At 39.9% G+C, this 19,615-nt stretch overlaps 1 protein-coding gene across 12 annotated transcripts in view; it reads left to right on the forward strand.

Annotated features, from left to right (window-relative positions):
* The window catches only part of LOC122870064 (adhesion G protein-coupled receptor L3-like), a 214,476-nt gene that overhangs the window by 2,131 nt on the left and 192,730 nt on the right, over nucleotides 1-19,615 (forward strand). For 7 of the 12 annotated variants that reach the window (XM_044183767.1, XM_044183771.1, XM_044183775.1 and 4 more), the window contains exon 1: nucleotides 4,232-4,825. The exons of 1 other annotated variant lie outside the window; for it this stretch is intronic. The gene's annotated coding sequence lies outside the window, so the exon portion shown is untranslated. Of the gene's footprint in view, nucleotides 1-4,221; nucleotides 4,826-19,615 lie in introns of those variants that run through there. 4 more of the 12 variants (XM_044183776.1, XM_044183777.1, XM_044183778.1 and 1 more) reach the window with 3 other exon arrangements.

Genomic DNA, 19,615 nt, shown 5'->3' on the forward strand with positions numbered 1-19,615 from the left:
GACTTATATAGGGAGACTGTTGTTTGTTTCCTTCAGGCAGATAACGCTGATTTCATTTTACCATGAGCTGGATAAGTCTTTCCCTATCCTTAACCAAGTGGTTCTACTTTTAAACATGAGCATCATTGTTTTCTATACCTAACCAAGTCGTTTTTTAATCTAACCCATGATCTTTCCTTACCTTAAAGTGAGTCTGTGTAAGTTTTGCTGAACATTGGCCAATGTGGCCACAAGTGGCAACTACAGGATGATGGTAAATGCTAAAACATAGTGTAGCACAAGTATATAAGAGTCATAAAGTCAGCAAACTGACTCAGTAATGTCAGTTACGCAGCAATATGTAGCTTAAGGTTTCTAACATTAGCCACCATGCACTACTGGTCATACCATCATACAAACTGATTAATGCTGTAGCAGCAAAACCCCTGAGTGTACTGAAACTTTTAGAATGTGTCATTTCTTTTTTCAAAAGTTACAAAGCATAGTAGTTTCTATGCCTAAACCTAACTGAACGATAACTATAGCGGTGGCAGATCAGAAAATGTCAAATACATCAATCATACAAATAGTCATATATAACGATTTTGGACACCACTGGAAAATTACTTCATATATAGGCGTTGATGCATTTCGTTGTTTAATTTGGAGGACTTGTTTAAGCACAGTGTCTAGTTCCAGTGGGCCAGTATGTTCCACATTCTCATGTGGACTATATCACCTACAGTAATATGATAAACTTGAATAATGATAAACACTTTTTTTCTGTATCCCACTTTCCTAAATCAAGGGCACGTCCACACAATTCCCCACAAATAGCTGAAGAAGAGTGTCTAGTTGTCTAAGCACTTTAAGCACTGCTGCATATGTAAGTGTCAGCACTGTGGAGATGATAATTCCTAAGCTTGCTAGCATGGATAAACAGGGAAAATGGCTTCTACATTATTGGATTCACTTTGCACAACAACTGTCCCCATAAGCCTTAATTTTCCTGAACAGCTTTATATTTGGCAGGAGTTTCTTACAACAGCATGGTGAGTAGCTGTACAGAGGTTTTATGGTGCCGTGCATCACTTTATGGTGTTCAAATATGACTGTGTCTCAGGTGCTTAACTCTCTGTATTTAGTAAATCCATTGTTGGCAGCTGGAAATTTAGCATTAGCATGTTACACAATTACACATATTCACATAGAATTGAAATGTTGGTGTTTACAAGGAAATAGACATTGAAATGAGTTTGTCGTCACACAAACGACTTGGCTCAGAAACTATGTTTGTTACACCCCCCCCTGTATATTTTTATTTATTAACATTTGTGTTTATAGTGTTTAGCTTACGGCATACTTAAATAAAATTACAAAAATGAACAGACTATTTTCTGCCTGTTGTATCAAGATTTTTCAGTTCTTTTTTTCTCAATTAGCTCTAAGGAACCACTAAGTTTGCGAAACCAAATACATTCTACTTTAACTTGGCACACTTAACTTTGTGAATAGTACACACAGTATTTAATGCCCCAATATGCATATTGTGTCTTCCACAGCACCCAGCAAGTTCCCCCATTTTGGTATCAGTGTGCTAGCTTTGATTCTGAATGTGTGCCAGAGAATCAAAACTGCTTGAACAACTGATGCAACACACTGCTATATAGACTGCTATTACTGAGATAAGTATAGTACTCAAACATTTAACAAACAGCGATTAAAATGTTTTATTTAATTTATCTTTACAGTAGAAATAATTCTATTGTATTATCAAATCTTTGATTCCATTGATGCTAATTTAATTTTTAAAGGTGCAATAACAGATGTTTTGGCCTTGTAAGTAAAGTAATAAAAACTTTTTTGCATACAGTTGGCTACACATCCAGCAAATATGGAGCAATATTAGCATATTCATATGGAGTCGTGTTTCTGCCCACCTGTCGAGCATGACAGTTCAATAGTTACTCTCCTTTTAGCTCTGTTTATGGTCTACACCAACTCCTGAGGGATATATCTGACTCTTTAGCTGCTGCTCCACTATATGTTCACCAGCTAGTTGGTAGCTTTGTCTCTCAGTCTGATTGGAGCTGGGCAGGTAGAGTACAGTTGGTTTTTAGAGCTTTTTCACTAAAAACAGCTGCCTGCTGCTGCCGAAAAAGATACTGATGAGATCCGTGAGAGTGAAGCAAAATAGGTAAGTTGTGGGCCCGAAAACCAAAACAGTGAGCTGAGAGACGCTATAAAGCTCAGTAGAGCAGAGTCGGTTGATAATTATCTGTGGGTTCAGCTCTATGAGCAACCCCTTTCAGTCATGTGATCAACTCTTAATATAAAAATATTGATTATAGCAGCTTTAAAGTTGTCAGCCCAGGGTCTATGGAAGACATTTTATTGCTCTGTTCCCTGATTTAGGTTATTATAATGAAAAAGGTCTCTAACCCTCTGTTTTTCTGTTTATAATATGAATTTTAATGACGATGTTTGTATCATGATGAGCGTGTGTGTGTGGGTGTTGAATTTGAGTTAGTAAAAACACTTCACCTCAAAAATTGAACCCATTCTAATTTTGCAATTTAGAGGAGGCATCTGGAAATGAATGTAATTTTTTGAATTCCTGGAAGGATACTTTATTTGAATTGAAAGGTTTTTATCTGGCAGCAGCAATGTTATCTCTGTCTTGAGGACACTTAGTTTAGAATTAACATGAAGAAATCTCTTCCAGCATGAAGTAAGGAACAAATCCTTGTGAAAGATAGTTTTAATGCTCGCTGCTTGCTATTCATTGTCATTAAACTGTTGTTGATCAGAGCTTTTTATTTGTTTTACAAGTTTGAATAAGAGTTCTTAATAACAGGTGCTGAATAGAAATATCATTAATTCTTGATTCATTTTTGATTTGGACTTTTAGCTCACTGTCCTTTTCAATTTTCAAAAAGAAAACTTCTATATTCATGCAGTTCAGGGATGTTTCCCATGACTTTAATGATTTTCAGTCTTTTTCTGCAATGAAACTAGATATAGTAGGTTTAACTTGCCTTCATTTCCATGTTTTTGAAATGCTTTTCTATTTCAGTGGAGGAGTGCAAAGCTGTTTATACTTTAATCATGAGCTATCGTGAAGAGTGTGTTATTCAGAAGATAAAAAGAAACTGATCCGAATCTGACTAGTATTCTATTAGCATGTATGCATCTGCATCTCCAATACTGGTGTAGTATTCAAGTTACTGCTAATGTGGAGACTTATTTTGTAGTTCTTGTATATTTTATGTAGTAGAGATGGCAGCAGTATATTGCATGGCGCTTTTGGTGTCACTTTGAAGCTACCTGGTTTATGCAAGTGTAATGGCAGGCAGCTTTGGTCAGTGCTCTACCTGTAGAAATCCATTTGCATCGGGGGTGCATGGAAAGCAGTGCCAGGTAGAGATAACGCTGCATCTTTTCAAACGCAGGCAGCCAGTTATTTTTCATCGGGCGTTCAGGAGTTCAAGGTGTTTCTCAGACAGGGAACAAGTGCAAAAATGTGCTTTCCCAGGTCTGTGCTTGCATGGGCTCATTAGTGGAGCACTGGGTGAGTGATTGGATGATTACTTGTTATTGTTTGATTGTAATTAGGATTACTAAAGTGATTAATTGGCTGTAGGATGATTGAGAGGTTGAATGCTGTCTGGCTCCAGCTGGAGATTTGCAGCTGGTGCAGCGTTCAAAGGTCATTAGAATTTATTTTTTTTGTGTGTGTGATTTTTAAAAATCGTTTTTGATTTTCATCAAATGGTGTTGTATCTGAAGATGAATCTGTCACACTGCCATTTTTAACTTGTGTTTTATGGCATTTCCAGCTGAAAATGCAGTCAAAGGAACAGCTGGGATTATAGTAGATGTGGTGGGATAAAAACATAGAGCCTTCAGCAAGTTTATCTGTATCAATATTATCTTCCAGCAACAAAAACAACAAGTAAAATCTCCAGTCTACATTTCCTTGACTGAACTGTTGATGGTCAGTTCTTATACCAGTTGCATTACATTAAAATCAGAGAGAGGCACAGACACAGACCACAGACAGAATGTAATATAACATAGGTCTCCTTGCCATCCTCAGGCAAGATATACTGTAAATAGAGAGGCTTTGGTTTGTAGCATGTTATCTAGTGTTTGCTGCTAGGTGGAGCCCGAGTATACGGCGAGAGCGGCAATCCACATCCGAGTTTTTGCTCTCACCTTTCACTGGCTCTCCAAACCCTCGGTCTCCATACAGAATTACTCCAGAGCCAGTGCGCACAATTGGTTTGTCATAGTCGCAGAGAGCTCAGTTTTTGGACCCATTAGACTACTTTCCCCCCTGCGCAGATTTTCTCACAAGATTTTACCCACCCACCCCCCTGACCCCTATCCCTTTTCAAATTCTTCTGGATACTCTTTTTGTGCGTGTTTGTGTGCGTGAGTGGTGAGGGCTGTTGGCGTTTCGCCTTTCGGCTTCAAGGGACGTGATGTAGCCCCCGCACAGAAGGACGCCTTGTGCCAGAAAGGGATGTAAGGGACAGTGCCGTGGATACAACGCGAGGAAGCTGCTGTTTCTCCCGCGCCATCGCCAGGACTCGGATTCTGGACGCATAAACGATTAAACCGAGGCGATTTTACGAGGATATTGAACGGAGCGACAGGAGGCAACTATTTGGATTCGTTGTTCGCTCTCCTCGACCCCTTTCATCAAGTCTGTTCCTCACACACAGTGCGTAAGGACGGTACCCAACGCCTGAAAGACAGTTGAGAGAGAAATGATTGCTAATACTTTGAGTGGAAGGACGTGAGCTATACCTCCTCTTCACCAGTCTTTTCTAAATCCGTGGTAAGTGTGAGTTTCCTCTACAAAACGCGTATGTCCCTCTGTTTGTGCGCATATCCACAGTTATCTGCAGATTCAGCTCAGGGCAATAATAATGCCCACGAAAGAGTGTTGGCAGCGGTGTTGATGTGCTCTGTAATGTCAGTCTTGGCATGCACTCCGCTCTTAATTACTTTAACTGGGCTATCGATGCGGTCAGGTGTAATCAGCGCTGATCAACGCGCAACATATTGATAGCCAATATGGAAATTTCATTTTCCTGCTGGACTAATTAATCCGTTCTTTTACAGGGTTGGATTATGTTCTAATGTATCCGGGGAATGGTTGAGTAGTGAAAGGTCTTTTTACCATTAAGAAAAAAAAAAGGCATTGCAAAGAAGTTGCATACTTGATGCATACATATGAGGGAAGTTTTTTTTTTATTATAAAGTCATGCAGTTTAATTCTAGACAGTATCTCGTTCTTTTCTGTGACAGTTTAAATTGAATATGTAGCTCTTATGTCCCTGGGCTAAAGCTAAGACAGTAGCTGGCTGTAAAGCATAAATTGTGTGTCTTTCAAAGGGGCTTGAATCAAGAAATGTGCCAAAGCAGGCCTGTGTTTTCTGTTTCAGTTTGTTGTTGAAAATGTGCTGGAGTGTGAGGATAGATGCAGTGTTGTGAGCATCTACATTTTTCATGATAGGCCGACTATGTGTGAAGAATAAAATATGCAAGTTATTGGTATAGACTATGTAGAATTTTCATATATATTTTACTGAATATCCCCCTTCTGTCAGTTGATTCATTTACAATTTTCCAAAGTGTCAGAATTTGCTTTTTTGCAATCAAAAAACATAAATATTGCACAACAAAAATCATTATTTGATGCACACATAGGAAAAGAGGGAATGGTTGCCCATGCTGAGGAAGACATGCTGTCCTGTGTCTGAGGGAAGTGCAGGGTTGAGGGGGCCACTGTACCGCATGCTTTGATGTGAAGACAGCACACTGTCTTTCAACATCAAAATCAAAGTAGAAAAGGTAGCTAAGCCTATCACTTTGAATCAGATCTGAAGTTTTCTCATCTCTCTGCAAAATGATGCCCTTCATTTCCAATTCATTATTTGGAATATGGTTCGATCTGTGTCGAATGTTATCCTGAATAATATAACAGCTGCGCACTTGGAGGTGATCTTTCATTTATATATATATATATATATATATATATATATATATATATATATATATATTTTTTTTTGTCCAGGTTTCGGCTTCTTGTGATTCAGATGTGAGACTAACTTCCATGATTTCAGAATATCATTAACATTATTGTTGGTTGTATCCTCATTTGACAATTACGTTCATTATGTCCAGGACTGCAGTACCATCTGTCATATAATCTGCATTGGTAGAAGTGCCCTCAAGCAGATGACACACACACACACCACTCACACACGCACGCACACACACAATTTCCTCTACCAACAGTAAAAACCTCGACTTTATCCTCCTGGGGAAACTCAAGGGGACATTTGATGCTTTCTGACTAAACTGTTATGCCAACCTGCACTTTGTTTTCAGTGTGTCTCATCCATTTTGATTCATCTTAAATGCTCCTTGTGGAATATAATCTAGGTTATATTTAATATAACAGCAGTTGAACCCAGCATCTGGTGTGATACCTGATGGGATGGCACTGTATGAAAATAAAATAATTGTTCCCTTGCTTTACTTGAAGCCGTTGTTATATTGCAGTCCACTGTAGAAAGATAGTGTGTTGAAATATATGACGCTGTACCGATTGATTGAATCGGTTAACTTGGGTAAAGAAACACATTGAGGTAGTGATAGGTGTTAGAAATCTATTTTGGTGTTTTTGCCTTAACTTCTTATGCCAGTTAATGCTGTTAAATGTTTCTGAATTGTCTGTTTTTCTCTCAGGACTTGTGATCTGAGAGAAAATGTGATCTTTTTTTCTTTCGGCTAGAGCCCCTAACCTTACTGGATTCATTAGAGGCCTTATAAGAGTTATTCAGGCCTTCTTTTATACAGTGTAAGTCCAACACTTTGTGCTGGCACATATTTCTTCCTGTTGTATTGTATTACACCAATATGGATTAATTTGTTGCCCTGAAGCATGATTTTCCTTCATTCTGTCTTTTGTATTGTTCCTCTGAAGTAACCCCATTCTCTGTGATGTTCCCTTTTCCACCCCGTTGATGTACTGTAGTTTTTCAGCTAGTGAATTTCTTTCCATCAGCAGTTCCATTTATTTGATTAGATTTTTGCCTTTTTGAACACGATTGCAAACCAGGAGGAATCCAATTTGTTGTTGCGGTATGAATGGAGACATGGGCTCTCAGATTTTCTTCATTAGGTTAGCTTACGTGGGGTACAGCTTCATGGCTCATATTATGTACAGTGAGGGCTTTCACTGGTGTATCAGTTTGGATAACCATTCTTCAAAGAATAGCATTTGAAAAATACATGTTTCTTGTCTGTTGTCAACATCTTTTGTGCTACAAATGTAAGGTAGATGCAATGAATTGGAATATAATTTATTGTAGCTTTAAACTCATCACCTAAACTGTAAAGACACTGGATTTCCTTTTGGTGAGACCTACACTATCCTAATGCTGTCCACACCACACCCCTCTTGCAGTCTAAGCAAGTTAAAACCAGTGCTAACAACTATGGCCAAATGCTAATCGACCCTGGTCTGAAAAGCATTATAGCAGAATCACTGAGTGAATTAAAATCTTTTCATGTCTTTATCTAAGTGCTTTGTCTGTTATGATCTGGCATGCCGCTGAACAGCTGAATATAATGCTCAAGGTCATGCACTGCACTTTTTCAGATGTTAGATTCATATTTTCTCGCGCTGAATGTACAGTCATGTCTCTGGGGATCAAAGGCTGTGGATTGCTTGTGATTTACTGTTCATTATTCCTCCTGCCACCCATGTACATTAGCACTAATGATCAAAAATATTTGTTTGTACAGTAGAGGTACAGGATACGGATAACTAAAGCTGTTACTAAACATTTTTGGTAGTTAGGAATTACAGTTACAGTATTCCACAGTTGTAGCAAATGGATTACAATTCCAGCAAAGTCGAGCGACTAAGGTCTCCATGGCTACAAATCACTAGCCTCTTTCATACATGATATCAGCAACATTGCTGGCTTCAGTTCTTATAGTAATGTACGGTCGCTCCTCCTCCCATTCACTTCAATTGAAGCTAGTAGAACGGTGTTTCCTGTAGAGCTGACAAATACTGTATATTTTGAAAATATATTTATCGTTAAATGCCCAAAATTAACTCCTCCGAGCCTCTCAAATGTAATGTAATATCTTTAAAATAAAACATTTGAAGATGTCACCTTGGGATTTGGGAAATTGTGATGTGATGAAATAGTAAAACATGTGCCATGTTTTACTATTTTCTGACGTTTTAAACACCAAATGATCATAGGCAGCACTGCATGAGATCCTTGACGAGTTAGAGAATGAGGACACTAAGGAAGAGGAGCTTTCTGAATTCTCACACAGGCTGTCTAAATGGTGGATTTTAAAACTTATTTTGCATTTGAATGATTGTTTATCCCCGCGGCTGGATGCTGACATGTTAAGCATCACAGAAACATCTTCAGAGAAGGGAGATGATGCTTTCTATTTTTTGGGTGATTTTTTTTCTCCTCTGATTTTTAAATAATAAGTGGCTCTATCTCCAGTGTAACCCCATAGACAGGGTGGCCTTGATGATTAAAAGCATACTAAATAAATGCTCTATGCACAATTTATATATTTAGATTTTTTCTTTTTAAACATAATACTTAAACCTGTGGCAAAAAATATAAGGCAAGCCACCTACTGTACTGTATTAACATTCCTATGTGCCAAATCTCACCTACTGCTACAGTGAGGCCCTTGGTTTTTGTAAGGTCCCAAAGGCTGGAGTTATCATGCTGTTAGGAGTGAGACAGGTTGGTCAGCTGGGGCCCTTTCTCTGGCAGGAATGTCACATAATAAGAAAAGCAAAAGCTGAAAATAAAAAAGAAAAAGCACATGGCCGAGGAAAGGTCCTCGAGGTCTACGCGTCTCAACACTTTAACTCTCCTGTCTCATAAAGAGCTTGGGCACAAAGGTTTTGACACAAGCTTTCACAACTCCCTGTAGGAAATGGGGGTTACAGCTGAGATGGAGACATCAGCTGGTGCTTGATGGAAAGAACAGACAATTAGTTTCTTGATTCTGTATAGCTCTGTGAAGAGTGACCCCAATGTTTGGGAGCATTTTAAGTGTAAAAGTAAAAGAAAACAGTAGATAAAATAAAATTGCACATTTGTCTATAGATACAGCATGTATTGCAACATACTATTGAGTATATGCTACAAGGTCAATGGGTTTGAGCACCGCTTTTTCGTGGAAGGATTTGCAATGCACCCTGATATTTGTGATAAAGAATATTCTACAGCTACACAAATGTCAGATAAAGTTTGAAAAACATGGTGTGAGGCAGCTGTTCATCTCCTTTATTTGGTAAACCCAACCATTGTTTCCACAAGTACACCTATTATTTACCAGCCTGATGATGGGGATTATCAAATTATTTCCAGGCCCTTTCTCTGTGGCCAAAAGAAGCATTTAGGATGAGCGAGAAAGGGTGTGTGGAGTATTGATGAGCCTCTTTAAGTCACCAACGGATTTGCAGGGGATTTTATACCAGTCCAGTGAGTCTATGATGTGTTGAGGATGGAGTGAGGTCATGGAAACATTTCACTGGCTATACCTCTTTGACTTGTAATCATGACAATGGATAGGATGGAATAGGAAAACAAGTGTGGATTTAAGCAAGGACATTACATTCTGTCAAAGTAGGAGATAAGATCGTTGGTTTGTTACTGTTACATTCACAGAACACACTCAGCCTCAACTGTGTTTTGAATTCCACTAGCACGTCATTGTAATTTATGAATTTAATTTTAATAAAGGCCTGCAAGGCTGATAGATTGTCATGCTCAAGTGTAGACGTTACCATGACCAGTGACAGCGCGCTTTAAAAAATTCTTATGTTTTAGACTGCAGTTTTTATCATCTGCAAGCCACCCGTCCACCCTTAATTTGACACATAGTTTAGTTGTCCCTAGGGGGCTCAAAACACTTAGCAGGCACATTTTAACACTCAACATCTTCTGCAGGCAGAGATACAAAGACTGCATTTCAAGGGGATGTGAGCGCAAACTATTAACTAGCTTGTGCAGATGCAGATATGCATAAATTTTATGAATGGAGTTGGAGATGCTATCTTTGTATTGCAGCAATGATCCTTGCTTGCAGATAAGGGCCACTGCAGTATGTCTGACCAGTGAACAGTACAGTGATCAAATCAGTTGCCCCTCACTTGATGAAATCAGCCCTGACATTCTTAGCAATTATATCTGTATTCCAAAAAGCAGTTTGTTGTATAACATTGTTAACCCTAGCCCTACTAAGATAGAACTGGCCCGAGGAAAATGTATGCCTACGAGTGAAAAGGATACATTCTCACCTGGAGTGCAGATATGAACCCAAAAATGTCAACTTAGCATTTAAAGCAATCCAAGCCACTCTTACGACCCTGTTGGTGGTGTTAAAAGGTACCCAAAAGCTATCAAACTGACAAAGCCTGACGGAGCCGCAGTACATCAACCTCTTTATTACTCTGTAAAATCTGATACATTTGTCTATGTGCATTTTACAGTATGACACCAAGTTTTTTGCAACACTATTGATGGCTTTCCTTTGTTCTGAGGGTTTTTTTCCTTGTGAACTTTGGACCAGTGAAGAGGATTCAAACAAAGATGCAATGCTTCTCCGAGACTGAAGCTCTAAAAGAAGTTAATTTATGGCCTGTTTGGGAGGCAGGTTTGGGCTTGAATACATAATAAGGTAGTGCACCTGCAGCCGCATACAAATGAATGGAAATGACGGTTAGAATTTACGCCTCCCTAAACCATTGGGACCTCCTGATCTGACCACTAATTGGCCAGAAAAGAGAAATGAAGATAGCTTCCTTGTTCACAGGCTGCTGTATCTGCAAATATCAGGTGCAGATTTGTGCATAGTAACTTTAACACCCCCAATCTTAACACCAGTTATCAAAAAGTGCTAAAGCGGTACAATAGAGAAAGAATCTTTTTTTTTAAGATCATTTTTTTGTTGTTTCTGCTTTATTATGATATTGATAGCTGGAGAGAGACAGGAAAGGCAGGGGAGAGAGAGAGGAGATGGCATGCAGCCCGAACCTGCTGCTGCGGTAAGGACTCAGCCTAGATACATGGTACGCTCTCTACCAGGCGAGCTACCGGAGTGCCCAAAAGAGAAATATTCTTCATGGGGTAATGCCAAAATATCACTTAAATTCATGTTTTGTGCTGTTAAAGTAATCAGATTAGGTAGATTAGACCAAGGATTGATACATAACAGCTCTGTCAAAACATTTTGCTGCATAACTTGGTTGATATAAAGTACTGAAGCTCCTCAGCATGGAAGGATTATAAGACAATGGACCCCTTGGCACAGACATGTAATAGGCCCCATACCCCTCCCACATGGGACCAAGATCCCTAGACTGAAAGAGACACAAAACGACTACATTCAAAATGTATTGCAGCATTTCAGCATCTCCCTCTGTGCTTGTGACTTAGACCAAATAGATTTTCCTAATCGATACCATAGGATTGGATTTAGGAGTGTAGGAGTGGGGGGTGGGATCTGGCAGGACCGACTGCCTCAGCCAGCAAGCTCCTCAAGTGTAGTCCCCTGTTTGTTCCCATCTTTATTAGCCTCTGTTCACTGGGAACAATGCATATTAAATCTGGGCCCTTTGTACACCTGCTATCCTGCTTCATCTCAGGTTGGTATAATGACAGCAGAACTGTGTATCCACTGGCAAATATAAACTTCCCTGCCAGCCCTTTGTCACCTCTGGAATGGAGCTGACTGAACTGATGAACCACCCCAGTGGACGGTTTACAAACAATGATTTGTATAGTGTCTTTGTTGTCGTTTTGCGTCTTTATAATTGTTTTGTATCTCTTTGTTGTCATTTTGCGTCTCTGTGGTAACTTTGTGTCTCTTTGTAGTTGTTTTGCGTTTCTTTGTGGTCGTGTTGCGTCTCTTTGTAGTCCTTTTGTGTCTTTTTATAGTCACTTAGCCTTTCTGTTTTGTCATTTGATTGACTTTCCAACAAGAAATGTTAGCAGTGATTTCACAGAGGTTCTGGCACAGGGGCCTCCTGACCCCACGAGCCCCTAGACCTGTGCCCAGTATGCCCGTCGAGTAATCCACCTCAGGTTGTCAAAAGTACCGATACTTTTTCGATATCACGTGTTTAAAACGATACAATCTCCGCTAATTATACACCTAAAAAGGCCCACCTAAAAAAAACATTATCAGTTGAAGTGTACACTATATTTAGAATATTTTCACCGCCTTACCTTCCCGTCAGACAGCCTTTCTAACGGGAAATTGAAGCCTTATATCGTTCTCCCCAAAGCCACCACCAGCCACCACCAGACTGCATATATGTTCTGTTCAAAGCCACCGGACCCCACTGACAAAAACAGTAATTTTACTTTGCAGAACACGGAGTTGCTGGTCTACCGCTGCCGCGATCCGCAACAACTAAAGTTAGTTCACACTAACATGTTAAAACACTAAAGTCACATAACAACATGAACAAACTGATCGAGGCAGCGTTGGTATGTGTTCAGTGACGTTTTCTGTACCCGCACTGTGTGCAGGTTGTTAATAAAAACCAAAAGAATAATCCTATTTTGTGTGTTTAGGACTTTTGTTTCTTTTTGCCGTGGTATCGAAAGAGATATCGAGTATTTAGTATAGTAGTATATTGTTTTTTTTTATATACTAGTATTGTATAGAAGTTTAAAATGGTATCCTGACAACCTTAAATCCATCTATGCTCCTCAGTAATTTGACATCTTCAAAACATGCCGACACACTGAAAAACATCAAGTTTGATATTATATTTGGATAAAAATTCCATTACAACATTTTTTTCATTCTGCCATACTTTCAGCCTTCTACTTCAAAAGAGCTTGTAATGGAACACAAAGCATGAATGCCTTGCAGAAATGTTGATTACAATATCCTGCTGAATCTCTTTAAATTGAAATACCATTTCCCCATTCATACTTGATAAGATTTACAGAGGGTAGAAGCACTTTTGCAGGCAGATAATTAAAGTATTTTCATACAGGTGGATAGCTCCACAATGAAGGATTAATGCTTCTATCATGTGAGGTCATATCCTCTTTTTCTTAGTTCTTTGGCATATTTTTCATGCATTGAACCAGGGGTGTATTCATTGAGTTGATCAGAATCTGATTCCCAGACTGAAAGAGACACAAAATGACTACATTCAAAATGTATTGCAGCATTTCAGCATCTCCCTCTGTGCTTGTGACTTAGACCAAATAGATTTTCCTAATCGATACCATAGGATTGGATTTAGGAGTGTAGGAGTGGGGGGTGGGATCTGGCAGGACCGACTGCCTCAGCCAGCAAGCTCCTCAAGTGTAGTCCCCTGTTTGTTCCCGTCTTTATGAGTCTCTGTTCACTGGGAACAATGCATATTAAATCTGGGCCCTTTGTACACCTGCTATCCTGCTTCATCTCAGGTTGGTATAATGACAGCAGAACTGTGTATCCACTGGCAAATATAAACTTCCCTGCCAGCCCTTTGTCACCTCTGGAATGGAGCTGACTGAACTGATGCACCACCCCAGTGGAGCAAAACAGTTTAAATGACAACACATTTTTGTCTCACCTTGAACTTAATTGACTGCCTGAAAGCTGGCGTTTGAAAAGTGCTGACAGAATGACTTCTCTTGTTGTTTGGAAATGGTAGCTATTGACAGAGCCTGTTCTGTGTTGTTTTCAGACTGCTGTCACACCTGCATGCATCTGTATACCACATGCATGAGTAAGGATGAATGGTGTTCTCATAAGGCTGTGCATTATGGATGGTTCATGTGACACATATTACTCCTAATGGGCTTAATGCCTGTATGCATTAGTATGTATTACATTTCTGCATGGAGGAGAAGTGGCAAATGTGCTCCTTACTATTCAAGGGTGAACTAAAATACATGGATCGTTATTTAGTCACATTTGTTGCAGTTTTGCTTTGGAGATGGAATTGCTAATGTTATTCCCATTTCAGCCTTTTAGTTAGAAGAGGCAGTCGTTAACAAGATGCCTGATGACAAGTAGGTTTATGACCCAGGTGTCCACCAGCGTCTCTGTCAGTCATGACAGCTCGAGGACTGGGTAGCAGTTACGCTGTCAATGGAAAAGACCGGCTACCCCCCCTCGCCATCCGCTCGTACATTGGTCTTGCCTGTGATGCTGAGCTGCCATGGCGCAATGCTTAGAGGGGAGCCACAAGACTGTAATCAGTCATTATGTCAGAAGTGAGCCCCGTGAGCCCCGCTCCAGCTCATTCAGCCAAATAATAAGCAGCAGATAACGGCACTGGCGTGCAGGCAGGAACAGAGCCCCCGCAGGCGAGGAGCTTGAAAACGGGGGGCCTATTCCTCTCGTCTGCCTACGCAGGGACATCACCTTGGTTCAAGGGCTGGATCGAGCTTTTCATACGGCGGACTGAAAAATTGCTGCTGTTGCTGTCCTCCCTCCAGTTAATGGTAACACACACCTTGAAATGCTAACAGGGAATGTGTGGGATCAGTTGAGAAAATTATCCTTACTGTCCGTTGCACTAAGCTAAACTGGCTGCTAGATGGTATTCCCTAATAGAATGTAGATATCTTAATGTTTTTTATGTGTTACTCTTAAATTAATTTCTTTTTTGGATGCATATAATACTTTACATTGTGTCTTTTGTTCATATGATTCAACTTTCAATTTATTTAGTTCCTATTTTCTAATAATTCTTAATGTCAGACATTGAAAGCTTGTTTCTGACTTGATAAAGGTTGGTGGACTCTGTAAATACCAGGGATAACGATGGAAACAAGTCCAGTAATTTATTGTTCTATTCCCTGACAAAGACATATGTTGTATTTTATAAATATATTGGAATGTTGTCAATAAACCAAACTAACTCCAAAATTTCACGCTGCAGATGGATCTCAATTAGCTTTTCTTTTTTTGCATTTGTAAAGATATTCTTTCAATGTTTAATCATTCAAATCCCACCACAGGACTGCTGACTCTGTGATATTGAATAACCCCCCCATTTAAGCCCCATTCCTTTCCCCTCCACCCTCATGGAGTTTTGTCATTCCATAACAACGGTCACAGTCTCCCATTGTCTCGCTATAGCATTCCTCTGCATGGTAGTATTGACTAGTTCTGCTGGGTGAGCGGTGCCATATATCATCCATACATCATTGGGAAGACAGAATGACAGCCAGTGGGAGTTGAGATGTCAGATCGTCCTCTCCAGGCAACTGACATCCACTCCCTTCCTGTTCTCTACAGTGATACTCTATCTTCTGACAGAGGCTGCATTGATAGTTGCAGTCCCCCGCTTCCGCACCTTACTAGTGCACTTGACATGCTCATGATATAAATTATCTTTCTATGGTGGATGGTGCAGGAATAATTCTGCTTCCAGTTAATGTTTTTTTAAGGTTCTCAAGCAGCTCAGAACATACAGTCACAGAGATATAAATGTTATTTGTTCATCGACTGCCACATTATAATTGGTTCACTACTGTATGCATGCAAAGATTGATAGCTAGATTAATCTCATCAAAATGTTAAGCTCTTATAATCTTCTCATGGACTCCTTTTACCTTCTCATACATAATAAATGTAGCTAAAAGTCAGGCTGAAATAGAGCAAATAGCTTAACACGGTAGCATGCCAGTTCCACATGGAAGCTCACTCAGGTCTGTGTAGGTCAACCCTTTATGGAATTTCTGCCCATAATGATTAATAAGGTAGGTGTAGTTATTGCGTTGGAAGTCATCAGTGGAATGCTGGAGTTAAGCAGTTATCTGTAATCCTGTTTCATTACACCATTGTGCCTGCAGTTTCTCTTTCTTAATGCATTGTTCTGTCTTTTTCTGTTAATTCTGTGTGCTATACAGTCTCTACTAATGAACAGCTCATTATTGATTGGTATAGACAACAAAGATTGCTTTGTTCCACAATTTCTTATCAGTTCAGTCTCTCCCAAAGAGGTATTGAAAACGTTAAAGAGACATCCCATTTCTTTTGGCGTCTCCAGACCAAAACTCCATTTAGCAGGGGTTCTGTTGTTGCTCGTGAGCGCTGTGAAAGGTTAGTTTCCTGTAATCTTGTTTATGTTTTTGGTCAGTAGTAAGCCTTCCTAAGCCAGCTTTGTGTCAAACACAGCTGGAGAGGCCTTTACAATTGCAGCAGAGCAGAAATAATTGGTCCAGCAACTTGGATGCAGCCATGACACACAGGTAATTTGCTAATTTCTGTCTCTCAGCTGGTGTTATCAGTGCAGGAAGCTGCGGTTTTCGGAAAGAGTGTGTACAAATGATTTTTACCCTTTATGTTTACGCTTTGGTGGAAATGGAAATTAAGCGGGACGATACTTGTATAAAAGAGGCTTTGGTTGGTTTTTGTGCCAATTGCTGCAGTTGCAATTTCCTAGTGTTTGATTGTATTTTTAAGGGGGAAAAAATCTAATTGTGATAGTAAAATAATTAAACATGACCCCCTGAAATCTTCAAATAAGTGTCTTCACCACTTTCCCCCTTGTTGGGTTGGTTGTTTCCTGCTGTACAATATCTGTCACTGCAAACAAAGTGCACATGCTCATCCAGTGAAATTCCACAGAGTAGTTGTCAATAACACGACCTTCCATATAATCAACATGCATATTTGATGCCATAACAGTCCCAAGAGAAGCCTGAATTTAGCGTGGATGACTTTGAGCAGGCCTGGATTGGAAAGTCCGTAGAAGCCACTTTTAATTATACTGGCAGTAAAGGATGAAATTGAGCACGAATGAAGTGCTTTTTGTTCATCGATTTTTCTCTGCATCCGTGGACGCACTGGAGAGGGGGAGAGACAATTGTAACCTTCTGTCACTGCACTGCAGGCAAACAAGGGGGGCTCCATGCATGGCCCTTTTTTCTGCTTTCTTTTTAATACAATGAAAGCACAATGAGAGCATGTACGTCAAACCATCCTTCTCATCTAATTAGGAAATGCCATTGAATTGAAATGGAACTCAGGCAGGTCTGGAAAGAGGCCACACAAGCACTTTGCCTTGATAGAGTTTTGATGGTTTTTGTGATCTGTTTTGACATCTGCCAAACTTTGGCCAACTTCTGGTGTGGATTTTTGTAACTTGGATGACAAGGTGTGGCAAGGCTTGTGGATGGATCCTTTTGAGCTCTTTCTACAGCTTTCCCCTGAGGATTTATGCCCATTTCCGGTGCTGTTTACAGTAATCTTAAGCCTTTGTTTTGGCAGAATGTCACCTCACCTGGGTATCGGGAAAGTGACTGCCACCTTGATTGCCCTCAGGTCCCTGCAGGATTTCTGCCCGACTCAGCTACTGCAGATGACTCTTGACTATAAAAAGATCAGTTACTTTGGAAACAGATGACAGCCTGGCTTTTGTTTGCTTGTTTTCAGATGACGCTTCCTCCTGTTTTCTTGAGAACTTCCCCTGACCACTTGCTTTGCACAGTCACACCAGCAGATGCAACAGTTCGTCATGCATAAGAAACCCCACTCCGGCAGCCATCTGTCTCCTTGTGTCTGTTACCATGCACTGGCAGTTTGTTTTCGTACCCATTACCCATATACAATTTTAAAGGCATGCAAAATATGCTGGACAAATCTCATGACCTCTGAACCTCATTCTAAAATCTTATTCCTGACCTATACATGACCCAAGTAACAGAAACCAGAAAATATACTGACTGTCAGCATAGATAGTTTCTGAGACTTGTGGAAAGGTTTGCCATTTGGTGCCCAGCTATACTGTTACCTGCACTGGATAGCTGGAATGAATTATTATGCCCAGTTAAAATTAAATTTGACTTCCCCGACCTGATTCCTAGATGACCTAAAAAAACAACATGCCAAACCATAACAGGTACAGTAAAAAGCAGGAGAATGCTGAGAATATGTTAGCTGCTTCACAGATCTGGTTTTCCATAAGTATGCAGCTCCCCTTTCACTTGAGCACTGAGCACTGGTAACCACAACACACTGCTGCTCACCATTATGATTGAGTGTAGCGTAAAGGTTATCCATACCTTGTTCTGTACTGCCTCTACTTCCTCATACACATTGTGGCCATGCATTAGCGAGGCTAGCTACTGTTTCTTTTCCCATCCATTCAGTTTAGTCACATTTGCTCATTGCAGGTGACCTGATGAGAACATGGCCCCTTATCTCTCGCTGTGCCCAAGAAGAACTGAACATTAAAGCAGTCGATTGCCACATGCTTTCACATCAGCCACTAGCATAGAATAATGCCACTGCACATCGTGCAGGCTTTTAGTGATAGAAAGATGCCTATCATTCTTTGCTGAGCTTTTACTCTCCTCAAGGCTATGTGTTTAATATGACTCTACAAATGTGATTTAGTGGGCAGATAGCCTTGGGACTCAGGGGTCGCTGCTGCAGAGAACTCTGGTGTGTAGTATATGGTAAAAACGTACTGTATGTAGGTTAAGGTTATCTTGCTGATGTTGGATATGTTGTGGTACTGAATATAATGGAGGAATTCTTACAGTAAAGGTGTCACTATCAAAGGCAACACCACAAGCTACAGAACTTTTAGAATTTCCAGATTATGTCACAGGTTTCTTACATTACATTTTGTTGCTTATCCCTTTTTGAGCAGAATTGTTCCTGCATATTTCCTGAAAGTATTCTCACGCAGAGCATCCAATTCATACGACTTGTTTTCCTTCAGCTCTTATCCCACCCTGTCTAAATTCATCCTTGATTCAATTACTTTTTAGTTTCAGCAGAGACTTGTTCCATTCTATATTGCTCTCCGATGCGTGTTGCTGCCCCACAGATTTATGTCGGAGCTGAAGGATGGCTGTCCAATTTTCTGCATGGATAGCAGTGCTGGTGGCATTGTGTGTGTTTTAAAAGCTCTTGTCAGATGTGCGTTAAGGACGTATGGACCACACAGTCATGTAATTCTTCCAGACACTGACCATTTCTGTCACATCCTGCCATTAGCTTGTGTATCACAGTGATTTGTCATGTGAGTTCTTTTGGTCTAGCTGAAACTGAGTGTCTGAGTATATGTGTGTGTGTGTGCATTAGACTGAATTTGAAACCATAATTCAGTGACTGCGCGCATGCATGTAGTAGTTAAATTACTCAAATCGCCAGAAAAAAAATTATTTTTTCCCCCACTGGTTATTAATCTCAGAGATAATAAAACATTTTACCACCTGAATGGTCACTTTGTTCATCCTTTTAAATGGGGAATGAATACCAAATTGGATATTAGTCAAACCATTTACATTTGTTGTTAGAATTTTTAATTTTTGCACAATAATTGATGGTCGAAATTGTTTTTCTGTGATGTTTAGACAAGGGCAAATGCATTTTTTCTCCTGTCAATGGCTTGTGTTTCTTTGACAGATTTGGCACATATTGGGCATAAATGGAATAAAAACTGGTGTAGTTATAGGGTGTAGTATGTAACTCCATAATCATTTACTCTTAAGTCTTCCAAGTGTTTCCACTCTTGGCCTATATAATGTCGCTGCTATTCTCAGCTATTCACCTATTAAGGCCTGTAGTTCAACATTTAACCTAA

This window comes from Siniperca chuatsi, linkage group LG22, assembly GCF_020085105.1.
Source record: "Siniperca chuatsi isolate FFG_IHB_CAS linkage group LG22, ASM2008510v1, whole genome shotgun sequence".
NCBI lineage: Eukaryota > Metazoa > Chordata > Actinopteri > Centrarchiformes > Sinipercidae > Siniperca > Siniperca chuatsi.